This window comes from Anabrus simplex, chromosome 3, assembly GCF_040414725.1.
Source record: "Anabrus simplex isolate iqAnaSimp1 chromosome 3, ASM4041472v1, whole genome shotgun sequence".
Lineage (NCBI taxonomy): Eukaryota > Metazoa > Arthropoda > Insecta > Orthoptera > Tettigoniidae > Anabrus > Anabrus simplex.
Window position 1 is genome coordinate 456,591,880 of NC_090267.1, and position 15,480 is coordinate 456,607,359.

The 15,480-nt window shown below is 41.2% G+C and overlaps 3 non-coding genes across 3 annotated transcripts; 2 read left to right on the forward strand and 1 right to left on the reverse strand.

Annotated features, from left to right (window-relative positions):
* Positions 1-3,255: 3,255 nt before the first annotated feature.
* Positions 3,256-3,332, reverse strand: TRNAS-CGA (transfer RNA serine (anticodon CGA)). Its single transcript has one exon. It is a non-coding gene; the product is annotated as a tRNA-Ser (tRNA).
* A 482-nt stretch (positions 3,333-3,814) lies between these two features.
* Positions 3,815-3,891, forward strand: TRNAS-CGA (transfer RNA serine (anticodon CGA)). The gene has a single exon. It is a non-coding gene; the product is annotated as a tRNA-Ser (tRNA).
* A 221-nt stretch (positions 3,892-4,112) lies between these two features.
* TRNAS-CGA (transfer RNA serine (anticodon CGA)) lies at positions 4,113-4,189 on the forward strand. Its single transcript has one exon. It is a non-coding gene; the product is annotated as a tRNA-Ser (tRNA).
* The last annotated feature ends 11,291 nt before the right edge of the window (positions 4,190-15,480 follow it).

A 15,480-nucleotide genomic window follows, 5' to 3' on the forward strand; every position in this document is an offset into this window, starting at 1 on the left:
TTCACCCACAGGCAAGAAAAAGAGCTCCGATAGATCGAGAAAAAAAAATGAGTGTATCTGCAAGTTAATTAGTAAAGTAAACTCGTGTCCTCGTGCCGAGGTGGTGCAGCTCTTTTCATCACACCCTCAATGGAGGTAAGCTGCATATACAGTACCATTCTAACCACATACCAGTGCTCCTGCCATTCTTAAATGTCTGTCAGAACCGGGAATTGAATCTGTGCCCTCGAGGACGGAAGCTAATAACACTAACTGTTACGCTACGGAGGCGGACGCAAAGTAAGAGTAATTAATTCTCATGAACTGTGAGAAAATGAAATACATTCCAGTCCTTGTAAATATAATACTAGTCTAATTATTAGAGATCCTAATAAACAACATTAACATATTTTAAAGCCTACTTTGCAGCCCAGAAACGTTGCATCTGGCAGCCTGTCTCCTTTCTGCTGTCCACCCACTTTTCTGCTGTTCTTCACCAAACCCCTTGAAGGTATTGGTCTGATGTCGGTACTCCGTTTCGTTGATGTTAACAATGTCTTCAGGATTTAGTCCATTTTTGTTTTCAGATCCTTGCTGACTTCCCTGAACCATTTAACACATGTGTTAGGTCTACTATCGAGTATGCTAAAAATGTGTACGGCCCTGCTGTGTAGGGTCAACGCGTCCGCCTGTCACCCGGCGGCCTCGGGTTCGATTCCCGGCCTCTCAACCTGTATTGTACAGCCACGATCTTTGGGCCCAATATCTTTTGAAGAATCTTCTCAGCTTCTCTTAGACCAGCCTTTACAGTAACTTGGAGGCATTCACTTCCATAGAGACATTCCGGTTTAATCACTGCGTTGTAGTGTCTGAGTTAAGCTATATTATTATTATTATTATTATTATTATTATTATTATTATTATTATTATTATTATTATTATTATTATTATTACTAGCCACCCCTGTGCTGTGGAGGTAGCGTGCCTCTCTCTTACTCCAAGGCCCTGGGTTCATTTTATGGACAGTTTGAAGGATTTTCATTCTGGAGTGAGGATTAGAACGGGCTTCGCTTGATACGAGATTTCCTCAAGCTCTCAGTTACAGGAAGAATACGCACAGTGAGAAGATGTCGCTACTGACCTAGTGTACATAGACGAACACTGGTTGCCATGGTTAAATGGTGTTGGGAAACTGATAACACTAATTCGAGATAGACCTCAGTCCGGGAACATATCAATGTTAAAATAGCTGAGGGAGACCAACGTGTCAGTTTGACAAACAGATTAGGATGGCTGTGTAGTGATGAAGTGCACGGATGTCTAAGTAGTGATAAGGTGATATGTGTGATGATGACCTTGCTGAGCACGGAAAGCTGGCCCAAATGCACTGTAGAGAATACGTGACACTTTGCGAGATATCGCAAGACGTTGATTACCAGCGCACCTAGTGGGACGGCCTTGAAACCGAGTGTAGTAGAGGACTATACACTATGAATTATAGCGAAAGAGTCAGGTTCCAAGTCGTCTTTAACTAAAAGGTGGTTACAGGAGTTTCACCATTTCACGTCGGATGGTAAAATATTATATTCTGTGACGTTTGCAGCAAAGAGGTGAGTGAAATTTGTTTTATTTTCCCCCAAACAAGTTATTATCAATTTAGCAAAATAAACATGAAATTTTAATTGATGCCTATTAAAATACGTAAAACTAAAGCTGCCTAAAAATATTTTAGAACCTACTTGTGAGTCTATATTAGGCAGCTAAAATAACATTTAAACGCCTAAAAATCCGAGGTCAAATCATTATTGCATGCTTTTGTGATGGTTGGAACTGTAGTGCGTTTCTGAATATGAAGAGAAACGTGTTGGAACAAACAGAAACACCCAGCCTCCGATTAATTAGACGCGATTAAAATCCCCGATCCAGCCGGAAATCGAATCCGGGACCTTCTGAGCCAAAGGCCTCAACGCTGACCATTGAGCCAAGAATTCGGACAAAACGAAACCATTGTTTAGTTTCATTATTTCTATCAGTATTAACATTCAACTTTCGTAGTAGAACAGAGCAAAAATTATTACAGTATTTAGTTTCATTGTTTCTGTTACATAACACTATCCTCCACCACAATAACACGCAATTACTTACACATGGCAGATGCCGCCCACACTCATCGGAGGGTCTGCTTTACAAGGGCTGCACTCGGCTAGAAATAGCCACACGAAATTATAATTATTATTATTGTTTCTGTTCCGGGGATACCGTGGAACGCTGAGGTGAAAGAAGGTGCGGGCATGAATGGGTGGATAAAAGACAGAAGATTAATTTGAAATTTTAAAATGTATATTTCTTCCTTATATCTTTTGTTTATTTTCAAATTTTAAAAAGAGTTAGAAAATAACAATTAATCAGGTACAAGAGCTTAGCTCGTAAGCTTTTAACAATTTTAGAGAGGTCTAGAATAATCAGATAACAATAATTTAACAATATAAGCTTGAAGCTCCCTAATTAGAATGAAAAATTTTACATGAGCACTTCTGCTCCTTTCATCCAACACTCAACGAGATGGATCTCCCAATTTTTACACCAGTAGGACGAGCGTCTTTACTCTACACAATAACTTCCTAGGAGACTGTTCTCCAAAATTACTAATTCCAGGCCTATTAAGGCCAAACAGTAAACACTGTCTTATATGCTCGACAGTCTGATTTACCTTAAAGTAAAAGAATTAAATTAACTTTATTAGGGTGACAAGTAGGCCTACCCATACTACGTGGCCTTTGGTAAAAACGAAAGGTTAAAGTTACTGGCCGAAAGTCAAAAGGATAGGAAGCAAACACTTCACTCCTTGAAATTCACACGAAAATACATAAAACCCTATGTGGGCTTATGGCCCGACGTTACAGAGGCTAAGTCTATACTACGAAGGTGACTAGATGGAAAGAACAGTTACAAAATAAAGATATAAATGTAAAGGTTACAAAATCATAGTCACCTCATCATCAAGTTGAGAGGGAGTACAAGACGGTTCCTCACTCTTTATTCTCTAATTTCGGTTAATTTCTTTAGACTTGTTTGAGAATTTACATTTAGGAAAAGAAGTTACATTCCGAAAGATATTTGAGACCTCCCCCCTCTAGCTAGCTTACAAAGACTATTACGTTGAATATTGAATTTTCACGACCGCATTGTAATCGAAACAGATTTTCAACGTATTAGGTCGTGTTACGTACATGTAGTACGTGTTGAAGAGATGTTAAGTACAGAACAAAAACGGCCAGCCGGACACCAGTGGGATCCGAACCCACAACCTCCCGATTTCGCGTCGGTTGCTCTACCAATTGAGCTATGGTGGCCTAGGCCATCTTTGTTCTGTTTGAAAGGGTCTGAGCTACAGGTCTGGCAATGCTGCTAGCACACTGTAGAGTGCGTTTTAAGTCGCCCGTTGTGGGGCATGACAATGAATATTGAATTTTCACGACCGCATTGTAATCGAAACAGACTTTCAACGTATTAGGTCGTGTTACGTACATGTAGTACGTGTTGAAGAGATGTTAAGTAGAGCAACCGACGCGAAATCGGGAGGTTGTGGGTTCGGATCCCACTGGTGTCCGGCTGGCCGTTTTTGTTCTGTACTTAACATCTCTTCAACACGTACTACATGTACGTAACACGACCTAATACGTTGAAAGTCTGTTTCGATTACAATGCGGTCGTGAAAATTCAATATTCATTGTCATGCTCCACAACGGGCGACTTAAAACGCACTCTACAGTGTGCTAGCAGCAGTGCCAGACCTGTAGCTCAGACCCTTTCAAACAGAACAAAGATGGCCTAGGCCACCATAGCTCAATTGGTAGAGCAACCGACGCGAAATCGGGAGGTTGTGGGTTCGGATCCCACTGGTGTCCGGCTGGCCGTTTTTGTTCTGTACTTAACATCTCTTCAACACGTACTACATGTACGTAACACGACCTAATACGTTGAAAGTCTGTTTCGATTACAATGCGGTCGTGAAAATTCAATATTCATTGTCATGCTCCACAACGGGCGACTTAAAACGCACTCTACAGTGTGCTAGCAGCAGTGCCAGACCTGTAGCTCAGACCCTTTCAAACAGAACAAAGATGGCCTAGGCCACCATAGCTCAATTGGTAGAGCAACCGACGCGAAATCGGGAGGTTGTGGGTTCGGATCCCACTGGTGTCCGGCTGGCCGTTTTTGTTCTGTACTTAACATCTCTCCAACACGTACTACATGTACGTAACACGACCTAATACGCTGAAAGTCTGTTTCGACTTTTACGTTGATTAAGCAAAATCTGCCATTACCTTGAGCTGGTGGACCTCCCGAAGATGTACGAGGGAGACTTTCCCCCTCCCTCCGCTACGAACACACTTTAAACCTCTTGACTGGGGCGATCAAACAGACAACATGTCCGGAAATGTGCCAGCTTTTATAGCGTAGAGGAAGGTTCCAGATTTCTCTGGGCCGAAGCCCTAACACACCCCCAATTTTCACTGGATAATCAAATAAATATCAGAAACCGTCATTGGTTACTTGTACAAATTTTCTCATTGGTTAACATATTAACTTGGCGGGAAGAGATAGAAGCGCTGATAACTTAAGAACACCAAAAATTAACCATAAACAATTCAGTTTAGGAAACCTTGACACATAAAATTACTTTGAAAATTAATAGTTCATCTTCACCCCAGAGGGCGCACGTAAGTTAATAGTAGTGACATCTGTCAAGAAATATTCAACCTATTTCCGAAATGAGATTCAGATTTCCTGTTCTAGATGACATTCTACAAGGCGCTAGTTTTAAATACACGGGGCGGGTGTGCCTCCGGTACAATTTCTAATCAATTTTAACGTGCAACTTACGCAGTTTCAATTTTGCGGCCTGATATTTAAGGTCGGGCCGCCAGGTGCGCCACTGTCAACATGTCTCTCAGTTTCGTACGGGAGAATACGGAAGTCTCCCGTGTATTTGCTGGAGGACCGAGTGGTCTATAATGGAAAGGTTAGTTTGTAGATTAATTGGAAACGTGGTGTGGGATAGGGTAAGGTGAGATGGTTTGGAGAACTGTATCAGAGCAGTCCAGAGACTAATAAAACAAATTACGGTAGGTTCTCGCTATTGTAACGGACGCAGGGTTTTGCGGGTTTTGTAGACTTGCTTATAGAAATAAAAAAAATATTATGTGGATAATAAATTTAATTCAGTATAACGTGGAATGTGGGTAATAACGCTGTGTAGTATGGGTCTGTAATATTAGAATCCTGCTTTCTTTCTTTCTTTCTTTCTTTCTTTCTTTCTTTCTTAATCTGTTAACCCTCCAAGGTTGATTTTTTCCTCGGACTCAGCGAGGGATCCCACCTCTACCGCTTCAATGCAGTGTCCTGGAGCATGAGACTTTGGGTCGGGGATACAACTGGGAAGGAGGACCAGTACATATGCTGAACAGGAGCCTTGTGAGGGGGACGGGAGGTTTGGAAAGGATAGACAAGGAAGAAGGAAGGAAGGAAGCGGCCGTGGCCTGAATTTAGGTACCATCCCGGCATTTGCATGGAGAAGTGGGAAACCACTTCGAGGATGGCTAAGGAGGGAATCGAGCCCCCCCCCCCTCTACTCAGTTGACCTCCCGAAGCTGTGTGGACCCCGTTCCAGTCCTCGTACCACTTTCTAAACTTCGTAGCAGAGCCGGGAATCAAACCTGGGTCTCCGGAGGTGGCAGCTAATCACACTAACCACTACACCACAGAAGTGGACGATGTGATAAACAAGAGACATCATTTAAGAGTTCGGGAGTAATATTACGAGTAAGAAATGAATTGCCCAATGTGCTGGGATAGTTGCTCGGCACAACATTAAAGTGATGTTTAAGAAAATCAAATGCCTTTTCATTTCTTTGGATGTCTACATGAAAATCTGTCATCACGATGATTGGCACATCAATATCAAACTTGTCGTCAATCAATACACTTGATTCAGAATAACGCATGAGTGCGCTAAAGAGAATCATTTTTAAATCTCCAGAATTGAGGAAAGGATGAATATATACGGGGGCTAATGTAAATCGAGAACGTCCATTAAAAGATACGTCTACCATACACGTTTTTGCCGAATCCCAATCAAATCTTTCTTTCCCATTATTAGATTTGTTCTTCTTTACAAATGACCACAACGTATTCAAAACGACAGCTAACCTCCAACTGAGCGCGCAAGTCGGTTTTTATTCGGGAAGAGGTGGGGGGGGGTGAAGTCCGCTCCCCGCATGTGGCAATCGTCACTAATCTGCATTGCCTCCGACATGCTGTTAATGTCTAAGGAAAAAAGAGATAGCCGGGAGGGGTGGGAAATGGTACTATAGGAGTACTTGCATGTCCCCTTGTCAGACGTCCACAGCGCCATCTTATAACAGAGTATGCGTGTGACGTCACATACTTAGCACAAATTTTGCCTTACTTTGAAGCGCTATTTCATAAAAACTATGCTCAGATTTCCAATTTTTTTTTCCAACAGGTAGCCTCCTCTTTTATTTGTCGATTGAGACATAATCGTAAGTTAAATACTTTCTGAGATATACGCGTTCTTCCCAAACACTAAAAGCGTCTTAACATTTTTCTTTCTATGTACCCACTGTCGAGAAAGGTAAGTCTACGTTAAAAAAAGTTTTAATTTTTTATACAGTAATGCACATTTCAGCACTTCCTGTGACAGTATGACTATAATGTAACAAAAAGGGGGCGACTCCACAGAAATGGTTGAGAAACACTGCTTTAGAGAACAAGGGTTGTTTCAAATATCGAGTCAAGTTCATACATTTGGTAGTTAATTTAACCATTGCAATTAAGTCTGCATTGCGTTAGTAAACCGGAAAATGTCAGTCTTTCCTGTTTCCTTATGTAGTCATTGTTAATACACGCAGTTCTTCCTCCAGTGGCGTGTAAACTAATACGTATGTGGCCTGTGAGTAAGATGCACACTTTCCTCCGCATTAGAACTCTGACTCAGAATAACGGTGGAGATAACATCAGTCCCTACCTGACTGTCAAAATTTAAAAGTATTTCCCGGTGAGTAAGTTTGAAGGAAATCTGATCTCAGAGCTTTGATTTTCTCTCCTTGAATTTTGATTCCTTTACCAAATTCCTCTCTCATTTACTTTACCACCTGTTCTACATTATAACTGAAAAGGAAAAATCTACCTCATAACTTTCTGGATTTCTGCTTCTTTGTAATAGCCCTTTCTATGCATATCACTGATTTCTTTCAGTAACCACATTCCTGATATCAGGGGGACACTTAACTGGGATGAACTGGTAGACTCATTGAATAATAGGCTCGATTATGCACGAACTTGTTCTACATTACTTGCAAATTCTCGACCGGTTCTGAATTCCAGAGCTCAATTATACACTGACCTTCTTAAATGGGACCTCCTCGCTTTGGTTTTCTACCATTTTGTCAATACTCTCTACATGACGACCAGGCTAATTAACCATTAGTTGTAACCCCAGTTCGTGTATGTGTAATGACATTAGTGATTATTTGACTGATACAAAATTATGTAGACTGGAATTTAAACCTGTATAAATACGAGATTTAACGAGTGGGCCGATCTCACCTTAATACACCAGCATTTATCTCCTTTGTTTTTACGTCTAGAAGTGGCATAGAATAGTTTTTCGCAGTTTCAATGCTTCAGATATCTTTATGGGACTCGAAAAGAACACGTTTCTCGACCATCTATGGACAGCTGTTAGGGAAATAACACATAGTATTTCTTTATTTCTTTCTTTCTTTCTTATGCATCCGGGAGATAGCGTGTTCGAATCCCACTGTCGGCAGCCCTGAAGATGGTTTTCCGTGGTTTTCCATTTTTACACCAGGCAATGGTCGCTTTCTTCCAACTCCTAGACCTTTCCTATCCCATCGTCGCCATAAGACCTATCTGTGTCGGTGCAGCGTAAAGTCACTAGCAAAAAAAAAAAAACTTTCTTAATCTGGTTACCCTCCAAGGTTAGTTTTTCCCTCGGACTCAGCGAGGGATCCCACCTCTACCGCCTCGGGCAGTGTCCTGGAGCGTGAGACATTGGGTCGGGGGATACAACTGGGAGGATGACCAGTACCTCACCCAGGCAGCCTCACCTGCTATGCTGAACAGGAGCCTTGCTGGGACATGGGAAGATTGGAATGGATAGACAAGGACGAGGGAAGGAAGCGGCCGTGCCTCAAGTTAGGCACCATCCCGGCATTTGCCAGGAGAAGTGGGAACAACGGAAAACCACTTCCAGGATGGCTGAGGTGGAAATCGAACCCCCTCTACTCAGTTGACCTCCCGAGGCAGAGTGGACCCCGTTCCAACCTCGTACCACTTTTCAAATTTCGTGGTAGAGCCGGGAATCGAACCCGTGCCTCCGGGGGGTAGCAGCTAATCACACTAACCACTACACCACAGAGGCGGACACGCACAGTCTTTAAAAACGTAAATTATTTTTTCGTGCAGATATGTAGTTGAATGTTTTTGTTCCGCAAAAGGAGAAAAATGTAATAACTTTCTACGATAGGGAGATGGAGCTTTGTCGGGCTGAGTGGCTCAGACGGTGAAGGCGTTGGCCCTCTCACCCCAACTTGGCATTTTCCATCCTGGCTCAGTCCGGTGGTGTCTGAATGTGCTGAAATACGTCAGCTCGTGTCGGTTAAGTTACTGGCACGTAACTAAATTCCGGCACCTCGGTCTGCGAAAACCGTAAAAGTAGTTAGTGGGACGTAAAGCCAATAATATTATTAGGCTATTATAGATGGAGCTTCAAAGTGTTCAGATTATACAATTATTTATATATTTTTACATATGAACCCGCCTGGTGGCCATGATAGTTAAAGCGTCAGTTCTTTATGATCTAATTCCGTGGCTAGCCAGTTCGATTCTCGTTGGGAAAAGGCAAATCACCATCAGAATATTGGCGACAGGGTGGGGTACCAAAAGCCTGGATTGAATTACAAACCTCTCCGCAGAGTTCGTATGGAATGAGGATATATGAGGCTGTTGATGGTGATTCGTCTGTCGGATGGAGACGTTAAACCTCGAACAGACCCTTTGATGTTATTCGACAGGAGAATAATATGTGGCCGTCACGTGGTTTTACACTCTCCCTATCTGATTGGTATTGTTATTATCATCATACCACACCCAGACGCGTAGGTCACCCATGGGCGTCAAACAGAAAGACCTGCTCAGACGAACAGAACATGTCCTCGGACACTCCCGGCACTAAATTGTATCTTCTTCTGTGGTGTTCAGTCCGAAGATTGATTTGTAGCGGCTTTCCATGAATTCCGGTCTGTGGCTAATCTCTTCAAGTCCAAGTAATTATATATCGTAGATGTGGTCTACTTCTACAGTTCTTTCCTTCCACACTGCCCTCCAGTATTGTATGCAGAAGACTTTCATGCCTCAAGATATGTCCAATCCAATTGTCTCCTCGATGAGTAAGCATATTCCATAAACATGGCTCTTCTCCACTCCTATTCAGCGTTCCTTCTTTAGTGATTTTGTCCACCCAGGGAATTTTCATATTTTCCTGTAGCACCATATTTCAAAGGCCACTATACTTTTCTTATCAGCCAAGCTAATAGTCCAGGTTTCACTACCATACATCAGTACGCTCCACACATATATCTTCACAAGACGTTTCCTGAGGCTCATACTAATGTTTTTTGCATGTAAAGAGCTTTCCTTTTTTGTTGAACGCTATTTTGACTTGGTTAATGCGGCTGACTATTTCTCTTTTAAAATCTATACGGTAAATAAATAAATAAATAAATAAATAAATAAATAAATAAATAAATAAATAAATAAATAAATAAATAAATACAGTACATACACGCTTTCCAACACTTTCCAATCTAAATAGCTATTTCTTTGATTTTAATTTAAACAGAAAACACGTAAATTTACACATTGAGTGGGAATTTAAAAACCAGTGTTAATTCCGGGATTCAAACGGAGGAATTTTGAATATTTCATGTTTCATTTGGTTTGCTGGTACGTTCTGTGCCTGTGTAAGCACTAAACTTATTGCTCGATTCTTAGTTGTTCTATTGGGTGAATTTCTATAGTCCCATTTAAAAAGCAAAGTAGTTATCCACCGATCTATCACCATGAGATCATATATTTGATCCACTGAAAAGGGCATTGAAGGGTCGGTGCTTCTACTCAGGCAGTGAACTCATGGACAATATTCAATACTGGCTCCTGTCTCAGCCAAAGACGTTCTTCGAACACGGTATACATACTACTTGGAATAATAATAATAATAATAATAATAATAATAATAATAATAATAATAATAATAATAATAATAATAATAATAAGTTATATCTGGAACACGTCAAGTTCGACCTGGAAACAGATAATCAAGCCTTAAGTTGGGTCTTAGCTAGGCCGCGTCGTACTGGCCATATAGCCCGTTGGGCCATCAGGATTTCTGCCTTCCAGTTTGATGTTAGACATATCAGAGGATCTGAAAATGTTGTTGCGGATGGACTAAGCCGCATGTTTTCTCATGAGGTGGAGACCACCGAACAGGCAGATAGTTTTTCTCTTCCCGCGCCCATACCTTCGGGTGTAAATGCCATGTTGTTTAGGAATATTGAAAAATATCAACGTGAAGATCCTGTGCTGGCCCCTATTATTGAAACCCTTTCTTCTGGGGAACATGTTGTCCTTTATGTGTTGAGGAAAGGGGTTTTGTGCTACCCGTCGAGGCATGATCAGAAGATGAAAGTAGTGGTTCCAGCCGTGCTTGTACCTATGATCTTCAAGTACTGTCATGAGACCCCATTAGGGGGGCATTTAGGCATCTTCAAAACTCGGGAAAAAATCCGAGAGATGTTTATTTGGAAAGGTATGGACGGTGAAATTCGTGAATTGGTAAAAGCTTGTAAATCTTGTTTGCTAATTAGTAAACCCACCTTATCCACTAAGCTAGGTCTATTATCTTCTCATCAAGCTTCGCGCCCCTTGGAACGCCTCTATATCGACTACGTCGGACCCTTCCCCCAATCAAAGGGGAACGCCAACAAATTCATTCTAGTGTGTGTAGATGGTTTCACTAGGTTTTCCTGGTTATTTCCGACTAAGCTGGCTACCACTCAGTCCAACATTTCCTGTTTAAATACCATATTTGCTTCTTTTGATCCTTGTCAATATATATAGTTTCTGATAATGCTAAAGCCTTTACCTTCAACCTCTTCCATAAATTCTGTTGTTCTGTCTATTTCACATGTAACTACTTCGGCGTATTATCCTTAACCATCTCTGGCTGAGCGGATCAATCGTAATCTTAGATCGGCTCTCATTGCGTTTCATCATGAAGATCATTCCAGGTGGGATACGTCGCTGCATTGGTTGGCCTTTGCTTTGAATTCGGCAGTTCATGAGTCCCATAAGTTCACTCCAGCTTCTCTGATGTTTGAATTTGTGCCTAGCATGCCGCTCTCTAACCTTTGGGAACTTAATGATATACTGTACTTCCAGAGACAATAGATCCCGATAATATTAGAGATTTATGGAAAAAGGCTAAGCACAACCTGAAGGTTTCTCATGAAAAGGTTAGGGAATGATATCATCTTGGACGGAGGCCCACCAATTTAAAAGTCGGAGATCAAGTCATGGTTAGGATTTTGTTGCCGGGGGCAAGCTTGCCCCCAGATTTCATGGGCCGTGCATTATATTGGATTTTCTGACTCCCGTTACATTATTAGTGAGCAATCCAGCCACAGAGAGGATCTTTAGAGTCCACCTCTCTCAGATTAAACCTGTATAGTTGATTTTCTATCTTCGTTAGCCGCTAAATTTAGCAGCAGTTTGAAGGTTAAATTTTTTAAAAATTTTTTTGAGGCCTTCTGCACTATTAATGTATGTAATTATGTACATGACCTGTTATGTACGATCTTCCCGTCTGGTTTTCCTGCTTTCAATTCCTGAGTGGCCATAACCAAGCCCCCGTCTCCTGCATCCTCGTACTATTGGCTCTAAAGCATTTTCCACGCCGCCCGCCCCTCAGCATCACCGATACAGATCGTACCCTCTAATCTCAAGTCTCCAACAACACTTTTCTGTCGCCGAGATCTTACTGTTTTAGTGTCCCCTCAGCTGGCTGCCGCCGTACTGTAACATCTTGTGAAACACAAGAGAGAAGAAAGGACCCTCTTCGCTCTGGTAAGGCCTCCTTTTGAACGGCGCGCCGGAGCGTCTCTTCCCGGCAAAGGCTGAAGTGCGGTGACCCTACCGCCAACTCATCTGGGGACCGCACACATGCTTCTAATCTGCGGCGTCCTTCACCACGACTACCCCTCTCATAGTACCGGGAGAGGTGTATCTCAGAGTACACGGGGGGTCCGGGCAACCTCAAATGGGTATCGGCAGTGGCGGCATGTCTTGCCGTCAAAACTATCAACATGTTGTTAATATTCTACAACAACAAGGACACTCTAAAGCTGGAGTTAAACAAGTTTCTACCTATCTACTTAAAAAAAAAAAGACTTGGAAATTTTCTTCAAGTGGAAATAATTTTTTCAAAATTCTTCTGTGTCACCCCAAGGAAAGACATTTCGGGGGGTGGGTCTGTACCGGGAGGTACACCCCAACGCCACGCATTTAAAACTAGCGCCTAAATGAATTCCTCTATTGGTGAAACTGTGAAACTAAAACTACACCAACTTAGAACTTTACTCAGAAGATGTCACCACAGAAATATGGTGTAATTTTGTTATTTTGCAGTTGCCCAACCTGAGGGAATTTCTACTTGTTTTGTTTGACATTCATCAAGAAGTTTGGACATTTCTTCCACAGATGACACCACTAAAAACTATGATCATGCACCCTGATGCGAAGTGAAAGAACCTATAATTTAAAGAAGTTTTGTATTTCTAGGTTGTTTTAACTAATTGATGTTCATTTTGTTTGGGTTGGCAATATTTATCTTTTCTTTCCGCCAATTTTTAATCCAACCAATCACTAATTTATGTAATTGATTTTCCACCTATCACAGGCTTCTTCTCCGATTCTGAGTGTTACTTTAGAAATCTACCAATAAAATTCAGTGGGTGTGTCTTGATTAATCGTGAATGATCACGAACCTTCCCTGAGGGTTTGTAAACTGCGGGTTTTCACGTCTCTTGGCCAATTGATCGTCATCTGACTAAGTGTGTGTGTCAAAGCAGGAGGCGGGCGTCCTCGTTCTTCGGTCAGCAGTACATCTACAAGGTAATGGCCACATAGCATCTTTCTTTCTTGCTAACTCGCAGTTTAACCCGAGGGAAAGGTCCGAATCGTTAACTATGTAACCTTCTTTTCTAAAAATGAAACTTTTGCCGGCTAATGTAAAAACTTCATAAGATCTTTAACTGTAAATCGGGGATAGAGAGTGATGTACCCTCTCGAGCTCCCCTTCATCTTGGTTTGAGGTGAATACGTTTTGTAACTGTTTTTCTTCCTTTCCGTAATGCAGTAATTTACCCTTATACGAGTCACCTCAGTAGTTTGGGAATAGCCTCTGTTTCATCGGCCTAGTGCCCTTTAGGTTTTAAGTGTTCACATATAAGAGTGCAAGTATTCGCCTCCATTCATTTAATGTTCGGGCCATTTATTTAACCGTTGTTCTTTTTCCATGAAGGCCCAGTAGGTTGGGTATTAAATATCCCTGTATAATCATTTTCCAATTGTAAGTTGTGCCTTGAGAGGCCAGAAATCGTAAGTTGATGTTGCCTTGAGTAGGCTTGGAAAACTGAGAGCCTGTTTGCCCTTTTTCGAAGTTTTTTAAAGATTAATGAATGCCTCTTGAAGGCTAGATGTTGTAATTATGGGAGCAAGTGCTCTTTGAATTAGGGGATTTCTGCCCTTGTATAAATTTGTGCTCTTTTGTAAATTTGAGCTAGGAGCTCAGGAAAAGTGAAGCGAGGGATTGAAGCCCAGGATCTGTTATAACCACTAATCTGGTATTTCCTAGACTTGTTTTATGATTGCTACATGTACCTGCAATATTGTCATGAAAAAACTGTTACGTTTGAAGTTACGAAAATATAACCTTCAGTTTAAGTTTTAAATTCAATTCTGAACATTGTAGTTAGACCCATTCACCCAGCACCTTCTTTAACCTCCTTCTACTCCACGGATATCCCCGAAATAATAATAATAATAATAATAATAATAATAATAATAATAATAATAATAATAATAATAATAATAATAATAATAATAATAATAATAATAATAATAATAATAATAATAATAATTGTTACGGGGTTACCCGTGGAATGCAGAGGTGAAAGAAGGTGCGGGCTGGAATGGGTCTAACTACAAAGCCGAGAAATGAATTAAAATTTCATTAAAGGTTACCGGTATATTTTCAAAACAGCCAAACTTAACAGTTTTGATATAGCATTTCCAACTTTAACCAATAACAACAAGTAATAAGGTACCAGTAACAAAATTTAAGTCTAGGAACGACAAGATTTGGTGGTATAACAGAACTTAGGCTTCAAGCCTTCACTTTACATTTTCTGAGCTCTCAGCTCCCAAACACATATTTACCAAAGGGCAGAAAACCCCTAATAACATGGAGCACTTGCTCTCACCTTCGAATATCAAGCCTCTCTGAGGCACTTTTACCACAAATAAAAGAGCTAACCCGCTCTCAATTTTTCAAGCTTATAAAGGTAATAGCAGACGTTTACACATGATTGCCATCAAGGCACATCTCACAATGAAACAGGGTTATCTTGTACCCAACCTATTGGGCCTTCGTTGAAAAAGAATAGGTTAATTGGCCCAAAATGCAAAACTGAATTTAGGCGTAAATTTGCACTCCTACACGAAACTTGTTAAAATCTAAGAGGCACTAGGCCGATGAAGCAGGGGCTATTCCCAAACTATGAAGGTGACTCGTATACAGAATAAATTTAATACATTACGGAAGAGTAGAAGAACGGTTACGAAAATGTAGTCACCTCGAATTAAAAATGAAGGGGAGCTCGAGAGGGTAAAGCACTCCCTATCCCCGATTTTCAGTTAAAGTTATATGAAGATTTATATGTTTAAGAGATAGGTTACATAATAAAAAGGCTTCGGACCTTCCCCGATGGTTAAACTGCTGAACTAGCAAGAAAATAAAGATGTTAAACGGCCGTTACCTTTGTGAAGAGCTGCTGCCCGAAGGAAGAGGCGCTACCCGCCCCCTGCTACACTTCCATACACTAGGCTAGATGTGGTTCGAGTGGCGGAGAGCCAGGAAAATTAGCAGTTTTTATACTCTCGGGGAAGATTCGAGACCTTTCAAGAATAATTAAGACATGCCCACAGTCGTTTATTGGCTGGCTAAAAGTTACACATCAAAATTGGAGAAGAAAGACACGATTGGTCAAAAATTAATTACAGAAATTCTGGATTGGCTAAGTTCAAAACTGGCGGAAAGAAAAGATTTATATTGCC